Source organism: Garra rufa, unplaced genomic scaffold (assembly GCF_049309525.1).
Source record: "Garra rufa unplaced genomic scaffold, GarRuf1.0 hap1_unplaced_002, whole genome shotgun sequence".
In the NCBI taxonomy this organism is placed as follows: domain Eukaryota; kingdom Metazoa; phylum Chordata; class Actinopteri; order Cypriniformes; family Cyprinidae; genus Garra; species Garra rufa.
In genome coordinates, this window is record NW_027394277.1 from 9,009,378 (window position 1) to 9,016,877 (window position 7,500).

Consider the following 7,500-nt stretch of genomic DNA (forward strand, 5'->3'; position numbering starts at 1 on the left):
ATTTGGTGTATTTACAAGGTTCACATAAAAGACTTTAAAACAACACGATAAAACTAGGTAAACTCTGTTAAAAGAATACAGTTAATTTGTCCAAACCCTAAAAAAGTCCAAGAATCCCAGTGTGTTGATAAGTCCAACGTGAGTGTCCACCAGTGCATGTACAATCAACAGAAAGTTTAATCCAAAGTTTGCAGGTGGTGAATGGAAAGGTGAGCTCTAAGATTAGCAACTCCTCAATCCAACAGTTTGGTGACTGTCCGTTGTTTGTAATGCTGCTCTCTTATGCAGTTCTACTTCCTGCTTCCTGTCATGTGTCTAGTCACATGACAGGCCAACCATCCATTTATGAAAGACACATACACTTAAAATGTTAAGAGTAATAAAATGGCCTAAAAAACATGTAAAACACTTAAAACACTATAATACATTTAAATGATTGTAATAAATAGAGCGGTAAAACACGTCTTTCTAAAAACCAGCATATTATATAAATAGTGAAGAAAAGGCAAAAGCTTACAGCACCTGAAATCTATTTGAACCAATCTTCTTTTATGTCTCTTTCTTTTAACCACTAGTCATCTCTCACAGTTAAATCTGACCCCATTTTAGGCTTGTAACTCGGCTGATTACAGCACCTGGTACTCCCTGGCGGTCTCCCATCCAAGTGTAACAATCGGCCTTATCAGCCGAGTTACAAGACTAAAATGGGGTCAGATTTAACTGTGAGAGATGACTAGTGGTTAAAAGAATGAGACAAAAGAAGATTGGTTCAAATAGATTTGGTGTATTTACAAGGTTCACATAAAAGACTTTAAAACAACACGATAAAACTAGGTAAACTCTGTTAAAAGAATACAGTTCATTTGTCCAAACCCTAAAACAGTCCAAGAATCCCAGTGTGTTGATAAGTCCAACGTGAGTGTCCACCAGTGCATGTACAATCAACAGAAAGTTTAATCCAAAGTTTGCAGGTGGTGAATGGAAAGGTGAGCTCTAAGATTAGCAACTCCTCAATCCAACAGTTTGGTGACTGTCCGTTGTTTGTAATGCTGCTCTCTTATGCAGTTCTACTTCCTGCTTCCTGTCATGTGTCTAGTCACATGACAGGCCAACCATCCATTTATGAAAGACACATACACTTAAAATGTTAAGAGTAATAAAATGGCCTAAAAAACATGTAAAACACTTAAAACTCTATAATACATTTAAATGATTGTAATAAATAGAGCGCTAAAACACGTCTTTCTAAAAGCCAGCATATTATATAAATAGTGAAGAAAAGGCAAAAGCTTACAGCACCTGGTATTCCCAGGCGGTCTCCCATCCAAGTACTAAACAGGCCCGACGCGGCTTAGCTTCCGAGATCAGACGAGATCGGGCGCTCTCAGCGCGGTATGGCCGTAAGCGAGGATTGCTCCAAAAAGTGGGCTATTTAAAGATCAGCCTCCGTAAAAGCCAGCATATTATATAAATAGTGAAGAAAAGGCAAAAGCTTACAGCACCTGGTATTCCCAGGCGGTCTCCCAACCAAGTACTAACCAGGCCCGACGCTGCTTAGCTTCCGAGATCAGACGAGATCGGGCGCTCTCAGCGCGGTATGGCCGTAAGCGAGGGTTGCTCCAAAAAGTGGGCTATTTAAAGATCAGCCTCCGTAAAAGCCAGCATATTATATAAATAGTGAAGAAAAGGCAAAAGCTTACAGCACCTGGTATTCCCAGGCGGTCTCCCACCCAAGTACTAACCAGGCCCGACGCTGCTTAGCTTCCGAGATCAGACGAGATCGGGCGCTCTCAGCGCAGTATGGCCATAAGCGATGGCTGCTCCAAAAAGTGGGCTATTTAAAGATCAGCCTCCGTAAAAGCCAGCATATTATATAAATAGTGAAGAAAAGGCAAAAGCTTACAGCACCTGGTATTTCCTGGCGGTCTCCCATCCAAGTGTAACAATCAGCCTTATCAGCCGAGTTACAAGACTAAAATGGGATCAGATTTAACTGTGAGAGATGACTAGTGGTTAAAAGAATGAGACATAAAAGAAGATTGGTTTAAATAGATTTGGTGTATTTACAAGGTTCACATAAAAGACTTTAAAACAACACGATAAAACTAGGTAAACTCTGTTAAAAGAATACAGTTCATTTGTCCATACCCTAAAACAGTCCAAGAATCCCAGTGTGTTGATAAGTCCAACGTGAGTGTCCACCAGTGCATGTACAATCAACAGAAAGTTTAATCCAAAGTTTGCAGGTGGTGAATGGAAAGGTGAGCTCTAAGATTAGCAACTCCTCAATCCAACAGTTTGGTGACTGTCCGTTGTTTGTAATGCTGCTCTCTTATGCAGTTCTACTTCCTGCTTCCTGTCATGTGTCTAGTCACATGACAGGCTAACCATCCATTTATGAAAGACACATACACTTAAAATGTTAAGAGTAATAAAATGGCCTAAAAAACATGTAAAACACTTAAAACTCTATAATACATTTAAATGATTGTAATAAATAGAGCGCTAAAACACGTCTTTCTAAAAGCCAGCATATTATATAAATAGTGAAGAAAAGGCAAAAGCTTACAGCACCTGGTATTCCCAGGCGGTCTCCCATCCAAGTACTAAACAGGCCCGACGCGGCTTAGCTTCCGAGATCAGACGAGATCGGGCGCTCTCAGCGCGGTATGGCCGTAAGCGAGGATTGCTCCAAAAAGTGGGCTATTTAAAGATCAGCCTCTGTAAAAGCCAGCATATTATATAAATAGTGAAGAAAAGGCAAAAGCTTACAGCACCTGGTATTCCCAGGCGGTCTCCCATCCAAGTACTAACCAGGCCCGACGCTGCTTAGCTTCCGAGATCAGGCACTCTCAGCGCGGTATGGCCGTAAGCGAGGGTTGCTCCAAAAAGTGGGCTATTTAAAGATCAGCCTCCGTAAAAGCCAGCATATTATATAAATAGTGAAGAAAAGGCAAAAGCTTACAGCACCTGGTATTCCCAGGCGGTCTCCCACCCAAGTACTAACCAGGCCCGACGCTGCTTAGCTTCCGAGATCAGACGAGATCGGGCGCTCTCAGCGCGGTATGGCCATAAGCGATGGCTGCTCCAAAAAGTGGGCTATTTAAAGATCAGCCTCCGTAAAAGCCAGCATATTATATAAATAGTGAAGAAAAGGCAAAAGCTTACAGCACCTGGTATTTCCTGGCGGTCTCCAATCCAAGTGTAACAATCGGCCTTATCAGCCGAGTTACAAGACTAAAATGGGGTCAGATTTAACTGTGAGAGATGACTAGTGGTTAAAAGAATGAGACAAAAGAAGATTGGTTCAAATAGATTTGGTGTATTTACAAGGTTCACATAAAAGACTTTAAAACAACACGATAAAACTAGGTAAACTCTGTTAAAAGAATACAGTTCATTTGTCCAAACCCTAAAACAGTCCAAGAATCCCAGTGTGTTGATAAGTCCAACGTGAGTGTCCACCAGTGCATGTACAATCAACAGAAAGTTTAATCCAAAGTTTGCAGGTGGTGAATGGAAAGGTGAGCTCTAAGATTAGCAACTCCTCAATCCAACAGTTTGGTGACTGTCCGTTGTTTGTAATGCTGCTCTCTTATGCAGTTCTACTTCTTGCTTCCTGTCATGTGTCTAGTCACATAACAGGCCAACCATCCATTTATGAAAGACACATACACTTAAAATGTTAAGAGTAATAAAATGGCCTAAAAAACATGTAAAACACTTAAAACTCTATAATACATTTAAATGATTGTAATAAATAGAGCGCTAAAACACGTCTTTCTAAAAGCCAGCATATTATATAAATAGTGTATGGCCGTAAGCGAGGATTGCTCCAAAAAGTGGGCTATTTAAAGATCAGCCTCCGTAAAAGCCAGCATATTATATAAATAGTGAAGAAAAGGCAAAAGCTTACAGCAACTGGTATTCCCAGCAGGTCTCCCATCCAAGTACTAACCAGGCCCCACGCGGCTTAGCTTCCGAGATCAGACGAGATCGGGCGCTCTCAGCGCGGTATGGCCGTAAGCGAGGATTGCTCCAAAAAGTGGGCTATTTAAAGATCAGCCTCCGTAAAAGCCAGCATATTATATAAATAGTGAAGAAAAGGCAAAAGCTTACAGCACCTGGTATTCCCAGGCGGTCTCCCATCCAAGTACTAACCAGGCCCGACGCTGCTTAGCTTCCGAGATCAGACGAGATCGGGCACTCTCAGCGCGGTATGGCCGTAAGCGAGGGTTGCTCCAAAAAGTGGGCTATTTAAAGATCAGCCTCCGTAAAAGCCAGCATATTATATAAATAGTGAAGAAAAGGCAAAAGCTTACAGCACCTGGTATTCCCAGGCGGTCTCCCACCCAAGTACTAACCAGGCCCGACGCTGCTTAGCTTCCGAGATCAGACGAGATCGGGCGCTCTCAGCGCGGTATGGCCATAAGCGATGGCTGCTCCAAAAAGTGGGCTATTTAAAGATCAGCCTCCGTAAAAGCCAGCATATTATATAAATAGTGAAGAAAAGGCAAAAGCTTACAGCACCTGGTATTTCCTGGCGGTCTCCAATCCAAGTGTAACAATCGGCCTTATCAGCCGAGTTACAAGACTAAAATGGGGTCAGATTTAACTGTGAGAGATGACTAGTGGTTAAAATAATGAGACAAAAGAAGATTGGTTCAAATAGATTTGGTGTATTTATAAGGTTCACATAAAAGACTTTAAAACAACACGATAAAACTAGGTAAACTCTGTTAAAAGAATACAGTTCATTTGTCCAAACCCTAAAACAGTCCAAGAATCCCAGTGTGTTGATAAGTCCAACGTGAGTGTCCACCAGTGCATGTACAATCAACAGAAAGTTTAATCCAAAGTTTGCAGGTGGTGAATGGAAAGGTGAGCTCTAAGATTAGCAACTCCTCAATCCAACAGTTTGGTGACTGTCCGTTGTTTGTAATGCTGCTCTCTTATGCAGTTCTACTTCCTGCTTCCTGTCATGTGTCTAGTCACATGACAGGCCAACCATCCATTTATGAAATACACATACACTTAAAATGTTAAGAGTAATAAAATGGCCTAAAAAACATGTAAAACACTTAAAACTCTATAATACATTTAAATGATTGTAATAAATAGAGCGGTAAAACACGTCTTTCTAAAAACCAGCATATTATATAAATAGTGAAGAAAAGGCAAAAGCTTACAGCACCTGAAATCTATTTGAACCAATCTTCTTTTATGTCTCTTTCTTTTAACCACTAGTCATCTCTCACAGTTAAATCTGACCCCATTTTAGTCTTGTAACTCGGCTGATTACAGCACCTGGTACTCCCTGGCGGTCTCCCATCCAAGTGTAACAATCGGCCTTATCAGCTGAGTTACAAGACTAAAATGGGGTCAGATTTAACTGTGAGAGATGACTAGTGGTTAAAATAATGAGACAAAATAAGATTGTTTCAAATAGATTTGGTGTATTTACAAGGTTCACATAAAAGACTTTAAAACAACACGATAAAACTAGGTAAACTCTGTTAAAAGAATACAGTTCATTTGTCCAAACCCTAAAAAAGTCCAAGAATCCCAGTGTGTTGATAAGTCCAACGTGAGTGTCCACCAGTGCATGTACAATCAACAGAAAGTTTAATCCAAAGTTTGCAGGTGGTGAATGGAAAGGTGAGCTCTAAGATTAGCAACTCCTCAATCCAACAGTTTGGTGACTGTCCGTTGTTTGTAATGCTGCTCTCTTATGCAGTTCTACTTCCTGCTTCCTGTCATGTGTCTAGTCACATGACAGGCCAACCATCCATTTATGAAAGACACATACACTTAAAATGTTAAGAGTAATAAAATGGCCTAAAAAACATGTAAAACACTTAAAACACTATAATACATTTAAATGATTGTAATAAATAGAGCGGTAAAACACGTCTTTCTAAAAACCAGCATATTATATAAATAGTGAAGAAAAGGCAAAAGCTTACAGCACCTGAAATCTATTTGAACCAATCTTCTTTTATGTCTCTTTCTTTTAACCACTAGTCATCTCTCACAGTTAAATCTGACCCCATTTTAGGCTTGTAACTCGGCTGATTACAGCACCTGGTACTCCCTGGCGGTCTCCCATCCAAGTGTAACAATCGGCCTTATCAGCCGAGTTACAAGACTAAAATGGGGTCAGATTTAACTGTGAGAGATGACTAGTGGTTAAAAGAATGAGACAAAAGAAGATTGGTTCAAATAGATTTGGTGTATTTACAAGGTTCACATAAAAGACTTTAAAACAACACGATAAAACTAGGTAAACTCTGTTAAAAGAATACAGTTCATTTGTCCAAACCCTAAAACAGTCCAAGAATCCCAGTGTGTTGATAAGTCCAACGTGAGTGTCCACCAGTGCATGTACAATCAACAGAAAGTTTAATCCAAAGTTTGCAGGTGGTGAATGGAAAGGTGAGCTCTAAGATTAGCAACTCCTCAATCCAACAGTTTGGTGACTGTCCGTTGTTTGTAATGCTGCTCTCTTATGCAGTTCTACTTCCTGCTTCCTGTCATGTGTCTAGTCACATGACAGGCCAACCATCCATTTATGAAAGACACATACACTTAAAATGTTAAGAGTAATAAAATGGCCTAAAAAACATGTAAAACACTTAAAACTCTATAATACATTTAAATGATTGTAATAAATAGAGCGGTAAAACACGTCTTTCTAAAAACCAGCATATTATATAAATAGTGAAGAAAAGGCAAAAGCTTACAGCACCTGAAATCTATTTGAACCAATCTTCTTTTATGTCTCTTTCTTTTAACCACTAGTCATCTCTCACAGTTAAATCTGACCCCATTTTAGTCTTGTAACTCGGCTGATTACAGCACCTGGTACTCCCTGGCGGTCTCCCATCCAAGTGTAACAATCGGCCTTATCAGCCGAGTTACAAGACTAAAATGGGATCAGATTTAACTGTGAGAGATGACTAGTGGTTAAAAGAATGAGACATAAAAGAAGATTGGTTTAAATAGATTTGGTGTATTTACAAGGTTCACATAAAAGACTTTAAAACAACACGATAAAACTAGGTAAACTCTGTTAAAAGAATACAGTTCATTTGTCCATACCCTAAAACAGTCCAAGAATCCCAGTGTGTTGATAAGTCCAACGTGAGTGTCCACCAGTGCATGTACAATCAACAGAAAGTTTAATCCAAAGTTTGCAGGTGGTGAATGGAAAGGTGAGCTCTAAGATTAGCAACTCCTCAATCCAACAGTTTGGTGACTGTCCGTTGTTTGTAATGCTGCTCTCTTATGCAGTTCTACTTCCTGCTTCCTGTCATGTGTCTAGTCACATAACAGGCCAACCATCCATTTATGAAAGACACATACACTTAAAATGTTAAGAGTAATAAAATGGCCTAAAAAACATGTAAAACACTTAAAACTCTATAATACATTTAAATGATTGTAATAAATAGAGCGCTAAAACACGTCTTTCTAAAAGCCAGCATATTATATAAATAG

General features: G+C 39.8%; 8 non-coding genes and 1 pseudogene across 8 annotated transcripts; all 9 read right to left on the reverse strand.

The window, feature by feature from the left end:
- Positions 1 to 1,287: 1,287 nt before the first annotated feature.
- On the reverse strand, positions 1,288 to 1,406 carry LOC141306992 (5S ribosomal RNA). The gene has a single exon (XR_012345948.1). It is a non-coding gene; the product is annotated as a 5S ribosomal RNA (ribosomal RNA).
- Positions 1,407 to 1,490: 84 nt separating this feature from the next.
- LOC141308195 (5S ribosomal RNA) lies at positions 1,491 to 1,609 on the reverse strand. The gene has a single exon (XR_012347117.1). It is a non-coding gene; the product is annotated as a 5S ribosomal RNA (ribosomal RNA).
- An 84-nt stretch (positions 1,610 to 1,693) lies between these two features.
- Positions 1,694 to 1,812, reverse strand: LOC141306644 (5S ribosomal RNA). The gene has a single exon (XR_012345601.1). It is a non-coding gene; the product is annotated as a 5S ribosomal RNA (ribosomal RNA).
- A 750-nt stretch (positions 1,813 to 2,562) lies between these two features.
- Positions 2,563 to 2,681, reverse strand: LOC141306993 (5S ribosomal RNA). The gene has a single exon (XR_012345949.1). It is a non-coding gene; the product is annotated as a 5S ribosomal RNA (ribosomal RNA).
- Positions 2,682 to 2,765: 84 nt separating this feature from the next.
- LOC141307744 (5S ribosomal RNA) lies at positions 2,766 to 2,874 on the reverse strand (annotated as a pseudogene).
- Positions 2,875 to 2,958: 84 nt separating this feature from the next.
- LOC141308271 (5S ribosomal RNA) lies at positions 2,959 to 3,077 on the reverse strand. The gene has a single exon (XR_012347193.1). It is a non-coding gene; the product is annotated as a 5S ribosomal RNA (ribosomal RNA).
- An 832-nt stretch (positions 3,078 to 3,909) lies between these two features.
- On the reverse strand, positions 3,910 to 4,028 carry LOC141307657 (5S ribosomal RNA). The gene has a single exon (XR_012346608.1). It is a non-coding gene; the product is annotated as a 5S ribosomal RNA (ribosomal RNA).
- Positions 4,029 to 4,112: 84 nt separating this feature from the next.
- On the reverse strand, positions 4,113 to 4,231 carry LOC141308230 (5S ribosomal RNA). Its single transcript, XR_012347152.1, has one exon. It is a non-coding gene; the product is annotated as a 5S ribosomal RNA (ribosomal RNA).
- Positions 4,232 to 4,315: 84 nt separating this feature from the next.
- On the reverse strand, positions 4,316 to 4,434 carry LOC141308272 (5S ribosomal RNA). The gene has a single exon (XR_012347194.1). It is a non-coding gene; the product is annotated as a 5S ribosomal RNA (ribosomal RNA).
- Positions 4,435 to 7,500: the final 3,066 nt, after the last annotated feature.